Source organism: Neoarius graeffei, chromosome 28 (genome assembly GCF_027579695.1).
Source record: "Neoarius graeffei isolate fNeoGra1 chromosome 28, fNeoGra1.pri, whole genome shotgun sequence".
Taxonomy (NCBI): domain Eukaryota; kingdom Metazoa; phylum Chordata; class Actinopteri; order Siluriformes; family Ariidae; genus Neoarius; species Neoarius graeffei.
Window position 1 is genome coordinate 36,152,876 of NC_083596.1, and position 12,147 is coordinate 36,165,022.

The 12,147-nt window shown below is 39.3% G+C and overlaps 1 protein-coding gene and 1 long non-coding RNA gene across 2 annotated transcripts in view; one reads left to right on the forward strand and one right to left on the reverse strand.

The window, feature by feature from the left end:
* Positions 1-12,147, forward strand: part of fibcd1b (fibrinogen C domain containing 1b) — a 596,411-nt gene that overhangs the window by 462,745 nt on the left and 121,519 nt on the right. The window lies entirely within an intron of this gene.
* LOC132875695 (uncharacterized) lies at positions 2,674-4,255 on the reverse strand. The gene is made up of 3 exons (XR_009651869.1): positions 4,170-4,255; positions 3,351-3,518; positions 2,674-3,249 (listed from the first exon to the last, which is right to left on the reverse strand). It is a non-coding gene; the product is annotated as an uncharacterized LOC132875695 (long non-coding RNA).

A 12,147-nucleotide genomic window follows, 5' to 3' on the forward strand; every position in this document is an offset into this window, starting at 1 on the left:
CACTGTATGACATGACACATGCAATGTTGCTGACCTGTGAATTGCTACAATCTAATGATGGCGGGCAAGCTTTTAGTGATTTTTGGAACAGAATTCAGAAGCAAAAAATAAATAAAAAAAAACTTTATCAGTGAACTTTATAACCTACTTGAGCATATCACACACAGACCCTGGAATTTTGTAATGTAATTTGTTAGACTAGCACTTTAAGCATGTCAACTAAGCCGTCTGTTTGTGGATGGTAAACACTAGTATGAACTGATTTAATACCCAACAATTTGTATGGTTTGTGAAGTCTGCCTGACATGAATATTCTGCCGTGATCAGTCAGAATCTTTTGGAACTGCACAAATTGCACTAGTTGTGCATTTCTCAATGCCCTGCATTGAATCAGGCTTTGATGAAATGTGGACTGATTACAACCCGAGTCCACACTGTTAAATATTTTCCTGTAAAATAACAGTAAAGAACTGGCAGCAGGGTTGCCATTATGTTACTGTAAAATTAACATTTTTTTTACTGTCACTAAAATTTAAGGTTTTATACTGTTAATGAAAAATACAGTATGGGGCTTTATTACTTTCCTGTATAAAAACAGTAAACAACTGCAGCAGATTTGCTAATATGTTACTGTAAATTTAACATTTTTACTGTCACTAAAATGTACAGTTTTGTACTGTTATTGAAAAATACAGTGTGCACTGTTTTTTTTTATTACTTTTGCAATACTTTACAGTCAACTAATTTATTTAAAAACACAATCTTCACAAAATCTACAAACAACAAAATGTGCTTTGTGAATTTAAAACAGATCAGCATGTAATTGTAACGTGAAAAAAACCACAGCTTCTTAATGCACTTTGACTTATTTTAACATGAATTTAGAATCTTCACATTCAGACTGTGCCATACATACTAATATTTATTTAGTGTGTGTGTGTGTGTGTGTGTGTGTGTATACAACCCCGATTCCAAAAAAGTTGGGACAAAGTACAAATTGTAAATAAAAATGGAATGCAATAATTTACAAATCTCAAAAACTTATATTGTGTTTACAATAGAATATAGACAACATATCAAATGTTGAAAGTGAGACATTTTGAAATTTCATGCCAAATATTGGCTCATTTGAAATTTCATGACAGCAACACATCTCAAAAAAGTTGGGACGGGGCAATAAAAGGCTGGAAAAGTTAAAGGTACAAAAAAGGAACAGCTAGAGGACCAAATTGCAACCCATTAGGTCAACTGGCAATAGGTCATTAACATGACTGGGTATAAAAAGAGCATCTTGGAGTGGCAGCGGCTCTCAGAAGTAAAGATGGGAAGAGGATCACCAAGCCCCCTAATTCTGCACCAACAAATAGTGGAGCAATATCAGAAAGGAGTTCGACAGTGTGAAATTGCAAAGAGTTTGAACATATCATCATCTACAGTGCATAATATCATCAAAAGATTCAGAGAATCTGGAAGAATCTCTGTGCGTAAGGGTCAAGGCCGGAAAACCATACTGGGTGCCCGTGATCTTCGGGCCCTTAGACGGCACTGCATTATATACAGGCATGCTTCTGTATTGGAAATCACAAAATGGGCTCAGGAATATTTCCAGAGAACATTATCTGTGAACACAATTCACCATGCCATCCGCCGTTGCCAGCTAAAACTCTATAGTTCAAAGAAGAAGCCGTATCTAAACATGATCCAGAAGTGCAGACGTCTTCTCTGGGCCAAGGCTCATTTAAAATGGACTGTGGCAAAGTGGAAAACTGTTCTGTGGTCAGACGAATCAAAATTTGAAGTTCTTTATGGAAATCAGGGACGCCGTGTCATTCGGACTAAAGAGGAGAAGGACAACCCAAGTTGTTATCAGCACTCAGTTCAGAAGCCTGCATCTCTGATGGTATGGGGTTACATTAGTGCATATGGCATGGGCAGCTTACACATCTGGAAAGACACCATCAATGCTGAAAGGTATATCCAGGTTGGAGAGCAACATATGCTCCCATCCAGACAACGTCTCTTTCAGGGAAGACCTTGCATTTTCCAACATGACAATGCCAAACCACATACTGCATCAATTACAGCATCATGGCTGCGTAGAAGAAGGGTCCGGGTACTGAACTGGCCAGCCTGCAGTCCAGATCTTTCACCCATAGAAAACATTTGCCGCATCATAAAACGGAAGATACGACAAAAAAGACCTAAGACAGTTGAGCAACTAGAATCCTATATTAGACAAGAATGGATTAACATTCCTGTCCCTAAACTTGAGCAACTTGTCTCCTCAGTCCCCAGACATTTACAGACTGTTGTAAAGAGAAAAGGTGATGTCTCACAGTGGTAAACATGGCCTTGTCCCAACTTTGAGATGTGTTGTTGTCATGAAATTTAAAATCACCTAATTTTTCTCTTTAAATGAGACATTTTCTCAGTTTAAACATTTGATATGTCATCTATGTTCTATTCTGAATAAAATATGGAATTTTGAAACTTCCACATCATTGCATTCCGTTTTTATTTACAATTTGTACTTTGTCCCAACTTTTTTGGAATTGGGGTTGTGTGTGTGTGTGTATGTATGTATATGTGTGTGTGTGTGTGTGTGTGTGTGTATATATATAATATAATATATACACACACACACACACACACACACACACACACTTTGGCTTTTTGCTGAATAGTGCAATAAAAGAACAAGGCATTCAGACTTGGAAATATTGACTTGAAACTGACCACAACAACGTTCAGATAATGAAACCTCTAAGAGACTGTTCCACAAAGCAGATTAAAAGTTAGCCAGGTAAGTGTACACATTTTGCATTATCATGGTAGTGTGTTTAAAAAACAAATAAACATAAACTGAATAAATTCTGCAGATATGATTTCACAATTCAGGTTCAAAATATGACACAGACAGTTCACAGAAATTATAGCACCCGGCAAACTTGCTTTCTTTGTGGAGTACTGACAGTTACAGACAGTTGAGCAATAGATAAATCAAAGTTACAAACTTTGTGTGTGCCCTTAGTATCCTCTTGTAATCTGCTATATACTGTAATGTGGTCAATGAACATAAAAATCCAAACAAAAGTATCACAAGCCCTGAAAAATTATCCAAAGTCCTGACCTAACCCCTCAGACAGTCAAAACATGCCAGCATGAAACAGTCAAACAGTGGTATGTGTATGTTCAGAAACAGGATACAAATAACTTGGCGAGAATAACAGGGATTCAGACTTTCTACCCCTGTAAGGGAGAGAGAAAGAGGGTGAGATTGAGAGGGAGAAAGAATTAAAGCAATGAGACAAGCTGGTGTCTTTGTGTGTAATGGGACTGAATAATCTCACCATTTTAAATGATGTCCCACTGAAAGTCCATGAGTCTTCTCAGCAGAGTGGATACATGCGGGTTGACCATCTTTTTGCTGGTGGCTTTGCCAGGTTTTTTTTTTTTTTTACAAGACTTTGCCCCGTCCAGCCTTGGTGCCTCCCTCAGGGTTTATACCAATGAAGCGCCTGAAAAATAATAGTATCTCTTCAGACAGTGTAAAAATCAAGTTGTGTAACTCACTTACATTAACACAACAAAAACAACCAGATACAAGAATAGTTTCTTCCCTCAGGCTGTCTCTGTGATGAACAGCTAAAATCCAGATTCATACATCAGTAATATCACTTGCAAAATATCTGCACACTCATACTGTCATTCTGTGCTCACTGTTACTTATATTTATACTTCTTTATATTTACTATTTCATCTTTGCACTATGCACCATATTGCACCAAAAGGGAAAATCCTTTCTGTGATGAACAGCTAAAATCCAGATTCATATATCAGTAATATCACTTGTAAAATATCTGCACACTCATACAGTCATTCTGTGCACACTGTATACTTTATATTTATTTATCTATCCATTTCATACTTTACTTGCCTGGATTAGTTTGCACTATGCACCTATTGCACCTTTTTTTTTTTGTGTGTATACACTTTTTATCTGTTTTTGTACTATGAGAGCTAAGTGAAACTGGAGTCAAATTCCTCGTGTGTGTCCACATACCTGGCAATAAAAGTGTTTCTGATTCTGAAAAAGCAGCAAATGTTTTGTTCACAATAGCATGCCATTGAAAAGATAAGAAACACATGTTTTAGTGAAAATACCTAACCTTTGGATGAACTCAAGAGTGCATGAGGCCTCGTCTTGGTATTTAAGATAAGGCAGCAAGCCCTGTCAAGAAGGTGGGTTGGATTCCCTCACATATAACATGGCCCTCAAGGCTGACCATCCAACATTGAATACAGCTTCCTGCTGTTTCACCTGAAACTTGACAAAGAATTGTCCTGTCAATTTTTTTTTACAGATTTTCAGTCCATGTTTGAAATGATTTGAAATTAATTTTACCATATGTAGTACTGGATTAAAAAAAAAATCCTTTTAATCTCTATGAACATTCTATTCATAGTGGATTAGTTACAGTTACTGCCTCTGATTTAAACTGCCCCTAATATCAACCAACAGTAGCACAGTTTTTATTGTTACAAAATAGTAATTGTGATGTGTGCATTTTGTTTGTCTTTTGTCAAAAGGATAAACTGCTTTGATTTTTATGGCCCTACAACCATGTTACAGTCAGAGGTGCTTTTGATAAAACAATGGGTATCTCCAATTGTGCTAATTTCTCTAAATATGTCTCTAAATGTAACGTTTTTTAGCAAATGTTAAGATATATTGACTATTCCTCCAACCAAGAGAAAGTGTAAACATTTGAACACCAACAATGCATTCATATAACAAAAGAAATCAGAGAATGCTTTCCTATTCAGCAATGTAAACATACCAAGCAGTATCAGACGAGGAGTTGCAGGAATGGAGATTATCCTCTCAATGTCAGCTGTAGTGGCAGATTCCTAGGACAAAGAAAGCAAAATATGTGTGTGTGTGTGTGTGTGTGTGTAAAGTGTATTTTTTTTTCAATGGAAACTTGCATTTACAAGAAGAACTAGTCCTATAATGTTCTGAGAAATGAGCCATCAGAAGCTGGGTGACAAAAAAGGACAGCTTGACATCTTCACCCAGAGAGAGACCTTCCTTGACTCCTGCATTGGTGGGTTTAGTCTTGAAGAGTTCCACAATGGCTCTACCACACCCCTCCATGGCAAGCTCAAGTGTATGCAGCAGAGGGATATCAGTGAGAAGCTCAAAGTGAGAATTAAGCCCTTTCTGGGTGAACAGGTATGGCCATTTGTATCTTGTATCCAAAATGCTTGGTGCTGGTAGAGCATTTGTGGCACCGCTGCACATAGAAAGTTTTTTCCATTAGCTGCTTAACCTCTGCTCTCTCAGCCCCATTTATACCATCCCGACTGTAAATAGCTTCCAGTTTTTGACATTTGCTCTCCACTGTGTCTTCAGTCTCATCTGACGGGAGGCTGGGCTGGAATCTGGAACAGCCATACATGTCTGTAGGTCCTCTCTTTTGTCCATGGCCAGATGAACGGTGCTGTCGAAAGCTGCTGGTGTGGTTCAAGTTTTCGATCCGATTTTTTACTTGAATTAGGAGTGATGTGTATCCACTACCCAGAAGTTGACCATTGTCAAGTTGATTGGGAAAACTATTTGGGTATTGATGAACAAGGTTCCGGCAAACTGTGAGGCACTGTGAGCATGTCGGGTTTGGTTCATGCTTCCTCATCTCATCTGCTAGCACTCTCACCATCTGTCGTCATGCGGCAGGTGAAGGCCTCTTACCATCTGAGATGGCTGAATGAATCTCCACAGGCATGCGGTCCCATGGTACCTGAAAGGATTCTGGCCATAACTTCTTTGCGTGGGAGGAGGGCTGGCTGTCTTCATTTCCACTGGATGTCAAGCAGGGGAGCAAAGATGAGCTGGATGGACTGGAGAATGATGTAGAGTTGCTGTTGTTTGCAGCGGTGGGAGAAGGGAGGAATTGGAGGTCTAATGTGACTGTCTCTGTCTCTAAAATTGACAAATGATATGAGATATGAGAAATGAGGCCATATAGCTTTTAAAAATGAATCAGTGCATAATATGTAGTGAAATAGTGATACTGTGAAAGTAAACAAACGTACCCATTTTGAACGGATCCAAAAGTTTACGCTGTTGAATAACAGGAAGTAAGTCTTCAATGTCCTCTTGTTTTACATACTTGAGGTCTTCTTTTGAGTCTAAACCACAGTTTATCAGTTTGTCAATCACAAGCTGTTGAACAGCTTCAGAAATGGTTGGCAAGGCACTGGAGAGGATATCCTTCAGCTCCTCCAAGGTTTTCATTGCTCTCTATGGAGAGGAAAGAATGGTGTGGAACAATTATTGGCAGGTCACACAAAATGTACTCTGGTAATGGGTAATAATCAACCAGATTGTCCTGCTTAACACAACAGTAACATCCCTGAATTGGCATGAAGCCATAAACCCCTAAATCATGGAGAAGCAAGGCCTCACATTTTTCAGTGATAAAATAGACCTCTGAATTATTGTGGATAAGTACAACAATGATCTTTCCAATCATATGGCCCCTAGAACTCTCAGCTATAATGACATGCATGTTTTTCTTGTATTTTGTTCCTTTCACAGTTGCCTCATGAGCAATCAAAGTATTTTCAGGGCCAAAATCATAGCTCGATACTGATTGCCTGATGGTATTATTGTAGTCGTTTGGAAAAAAATGCAGCCGCCTTTTCCACAACAATAGTTGGTGGGAAGAGATCTCCAGCCATAAGATATGCCTGGAGGAGCTGATGCCTCTCTGGAAGAGTTAAGCACAAGTTTTTAAAATTGTGCAGTTTTCTCGCACACTCTTTAAAGTAAGTGTGTTTGCTCTCAAATCTCAATGTCCACAAACGAATAAGTGGTCCGAAGTGGATTATGAGCTCTGGATAGTGGCTGACATAATGATGCTTTGGCGTCAGTGGTTTATCAGGAAATGCTTGCTTTCTGAAGTACAAATATTTATCAATAAGCACTCTCAGGTATGCTATTTGGCCAGTTGAAATGGCTGGTGCACAAATAAGAGAAACCATTTATCTTAATTGTAAAACCAATTGCCAAGCTTGATTTTCACCTGGAGATTCAATTTTTTCTCCAATCAGCACTGGTAACATCCTCAGCAAACACCAGTTTTGGACAGCATGCCCATTCAGCTCATCACTTCCTGGAGTCACCTCACAAGGTTTATCATTAGCATCGTTCCCCAGATACTTAAACTGACTTATTCTTTGGTTCAAGTCAAGATAAGTAAACTGTTTGTCTCCCTTCACCAGATGCTGAATGTATAAATGCAAGATCAGAGGCTACAATGCCTTCAAACAAATCATGGCCAATACATGGAGGCAATCTAGGCTGACACACGTGGAAGAAGGACAGCTCATTAAACAAGGAGTCAAATTTTACACCTCCACTGTGGACTGAACCCTCTTCAAGTCTCTGAACATGCACTCTGTATGACTGTACTGTGCGAGTAGTGGCCCTGCAAAGAGGATCTGCCTGAAATGTGTTCCTGTCAATTTCACAGTATCTGCAGAAATTAACACTCAGACTGAAATTCTCAAGAAAACCTCCAATGCTGTGTGACCGAAAGTTGTCACCCACAATAGCATGCAGTATTCCTTTATAGACCTGTCCATCAGGTAACATTTATACCATTGTTCTCAAGGTCTTTCAGATATTTTACCAGATGGCCCAGGACCAAATCCTGACCAAAATACTTGAAATCTTGTTCTCTGCAGAGAAGAGCTAGTTGCATCTGATCAATACTTGACCTGTGGTGTGGTAATAGGTCTGCCAGTGTGAGATACACTGCCAGTATTTTTTTTTTTTTTTCCTGACCCAAGTGGGTTTACTACTTCAAATACATCCTGATAAAGAATCAAGCCCAAAGAAGACCTCTCTGTATAAAGTAATTTCTCAGTAATGTTGTCCCCATCCCATACATCTTGAAAAACATCCTTAGTTTGGACTTGGGTGTGTACTTGATTGTACTGTTCTCTTACAGATTTGCACTGAAAAAGAGCTTCAAGTGTTTGTTTTATGGGGATGTACTGAGCAAAGCACTCTTTCCCTGCTTCATTTTGTCCCAGACATATAGGCACTGGTTCAATATAATGAAACTGATTCTTGAACACAGTCTTTCTCCGTTGATCTGTTTTCAGTGTGTTGGTATTGTGAGTCTGGAAAAGATCTTCTGTTTTCAGATCATCAATAAGAATCCTAATGACATCATCTGGAATCCCAAGCACATGCGATTTCTCATTCAGTTTAAAAAGGAATTGTGACTGGCTGATGTCATGTATTGACTGCAAATCTTCAATGATTGAACAGTGGATGACGGAAGCAGCAACTTTGCTTGTAGTTTAAGATGAAAGAGAGCAAGATTCCTCAAGAACAATGTATCATCAATATTTTCTGGGGTAACCTCTAAATGCTCAGTATTGTCAGCTGCATCAATCTGCATGTCACCCTGTAAGTCACTATCATTATGAGTGCCACTTGTTCCACTTGCACCTGCTGGGTCAATGATAGATACCATTAGATTTCCCTCTGCACTTTGTTTATGTTTTCTGGACAAATGAGATGTAAAAGTTGATACCACAGTAAATGTATTACCACAATGCATAAAAGGACATGCAACTGCTCGTCCTTCTTTAATGTGAACTTTAAGGTGAGAGTAAAAATCAGTCAGGGAATCAGATTTGTCACTACAGAAGTCAACATGGCAGGTCAGGTCCACTGGCATACTCAAGCTGGGCTCAGTATCACGTTTCTTATGATCTTTGTATAGATGTGCTTTCAGACCTGCACATTTTCAAAAGGTCCTTTTGCAATTAGGCATACAACACCACAGTTTTAAATTGGGCATATTGCTGTGAATTTTCATGTGTCTCACATAGGCAACTGAGTCGTTACACTGATGTGCACATATCTGACAAGAAAACATTATTGCAAACTTGACTGTTATGATTCATTAAACAGTAAACTGCACTGTGAAGCACTGTGCAGCATGAACAACTTTCACTAGTTCACCTGAACGGCAAGCACTTACTGTGATCAGTAGCGCAGCAGCAAATAGTCTGCAGTACCTGTAATGTCAAAGAAATGTGTCAAAAATCATACAGTCCAACTAAAACGATGCCCAAAACACTCAAACACTGCATAGATCAAATAATGCACGGGCTGCCATAGATTCATTAATTAAATGGCAAACATGGTAACAACAATGGTAATTAACAATAAACTGCAATAGAAAAACAATCATATACCGACTAGAAACAGTAGTAAGTTACAGTAAAGGAAATCCTCTTCAGCACTCAATTTCTGAACTAAAACTTTTAATCTGGAATACCACCCAATAATCAGCATGAACAGAAGTTTTATGTTGTGGTGTGTGGTGTATTTACACCATTAAGGCATCATTATTATGCTTCATGAATTCACTGGTAAAATATGTGCCCCCACAGGTTACCTTAGACATGTAGGAATCATCTGAAAATTTAGCTAGCTACTGAATCATTCTGTCATGACATGCACATATTCAGTAGGCTGATGAAAACAAACTGAAAACATTGCCAATATACTTTGCACCAATTTATGAATGTAATAAAAATGCTACTCACCAAACAATTTGCTAGATGGGGATGGATAAAGAGAGGAACAGATCCAGCTTCCCATGTATAGTTCAGGTTAAATTTCCCACAATGCAAAAAATACAACAACATGATACCATGATTTAGATGGTTTGTAGGAATGATTAGCGGTAAAGTGCTGTATTTTAGGGAAACAGTATAGTTCTGTTAAAAGAACAGTAAATTACCAAAATTTCTTTTTGTATTATCAGTGACACTGATCCCAGAAATGCCTGGCTTTCCCACCAAGCCTGCAGACCTGCCTTTTGGAGAGTTCAGATGGTTCCACCTGTAGAGAGAGTTAATAGCAGCATTGACATGGAGGCACGAGGGGGTGAGGGAAACTAGGCAGGGACACTGGTTTAGGGAACAGGCTTCAGGGGAATTTGCCTCTGCTTCCATGGTGTAGGGATAAGAGAGGGGCATTGAGACACAAAGGGAGAGAAGGAACATGGGTGCCTGTACCCAGAAACATTGCCAGATGGTGTGCTGCCAGCAAAACCACCTCCTACAGTGAAGCCATGTGGCACTGAACTCAGGACAAAGTTTCTTCCAGTAGCTGAATGACAAACTGCTCCAGCACCACTCAGTCAATGATGTCAATGTCACTCCTCTGTCAGCTGCCATGGTCAACAAGTATATTGAAGCTGTTGAGTGAAGGCAAACTGGCAGCCATTTCAGGTCAGAATACTCTAGCAAGTTGGCAGCTGGGTTATCCCTGACAGGAGTGGCAACAGGCATTCCACCCATGGTGAGGTTGCTGAGGCACACGCTTCAGTAACATGCTCAACAAGCTCCACAAAAGCCTCTGGACAATCCCGAGAATCCATCTTGAGCAGTTGTTTGGGTGCAGCATCTACAGGAGTGGCTGCTGGAGTGCCCACTAGCTGATCAGGCTCTGGATCACCTACTGGTCCTCTGCGTAGCCCTGGAGCAGAGCCCAGAAGTGCTGCTCCTGTTCTGTTCACAACGAGAAGAGGGCCTGATGATGAGAATCTCAGAGGTCTCTGCATCTGGCATGGACTCCATGACAACATTTCTCCTCAGTTTTTCCTGTGTTTTGGCACCAGTGTAACATTCTTATGGTTTTTGGGAAGTAAGACAGGCTTGCAACAACAGACAACCAGACACAGGTGAAACTCCGCACAAGTTACCTGCTGGTTCTACCAGACTCCTCACTGCCCACAGGCAACAGTTGATCACACCCCCACTACTACACCCACTTTCTAAATGCTGTAATTTTATTTAAATTCATCTCCAAAAATGTTAGGATTTGTATGCAACTGCAGGTTGCACAAAGTTGCGGGACAGTTGTGAACAGATGGAAAAATGACATAATTAGCAGTTGCCCTATGTGTGAAAACAGCATTAGATGACTACTACATGCTGTGTACAGCAGTAATTAACAGTGGTGGTCCCGATTATGTCTCTTTTTGGAGTGTTGGCTATGATGCTCAATGTAATTATGAGTACTGTAACTTTCCAACATGTTTTGTTGAATCCCACCTTCCTTTTTTCTAGTTTTACAGCAAGGGAAGAACTGACATTAGGAGACTTTTTTCTTTTTCATATTGGAGTACATTTTTCATACACCCCATTCAGACCCTCCAGGATTTCGCGATGTTGCGATTTGCCACTTCAACGCAAATTCAACCAATCCCCGCGAATTCAGGGTGGTGTTGCAATTATATCCAATCACCGCAACTTTCCCGCAAATTTGACCAATCATTGGCGTTGTCTTGAGGTGATGTCGACAAACTACCTTCCGCCTTACTCCCAGTGTTGCCAGATTGGGCGGTTTCAAGTGCATTTTGGTGGGTTTTGAACATATTTTGGGCTGGAAAATGTCAGCAGTATCTGGCAACACTGCTTACTTCCGTGTATATGTTCAAGAGAAGCAGCATATGTGAGTCAGTGTTTATACAGGCTTAAATTCTGTTACTGAAAGTGTGTTATGTTTACAGTGATGGACTGTGTGCACTTTACATTATTTTTTTTACTTAAGACAAGAAATTAATGGATGCCAACATTTTTGCCAAAATGGTATTTTATTTTCGATTGTTTAGGCAGCTTCAGCATCATACTGTGAGATTCTGTTCAAATTGTTTTTTTTTCTTCTATGAAGCCTGAGCCAATTAGTTTATAATTATTGTTTAATTTAGTCTTCAGGAGAGACTGCCTGCACACAGTACTAGTATTAATAGGTTTTTTACATGAAAGCTGAGGCATTTATATTATATTTTAAGGTAACTTCATGTTGTGCTGTGAGGTCCAATGCACTTTAACTTTTGAAACAACATGTGCATTTGGATAAGTAAAGCCTATTTTTCTGCATTTTTGTAGTCCTGGTAATCTTTTATATTGGTAAAGATGTTTATAGGACCATTTCTCAGTGTCTTTGTTTTTTTAATCAATAGTTTTCCAGTAATAACTTAATATTTAACATATCACTCAATTTTAATCACAAAAAGAGAAAATCACAACAATTCCTCACAACTTTCA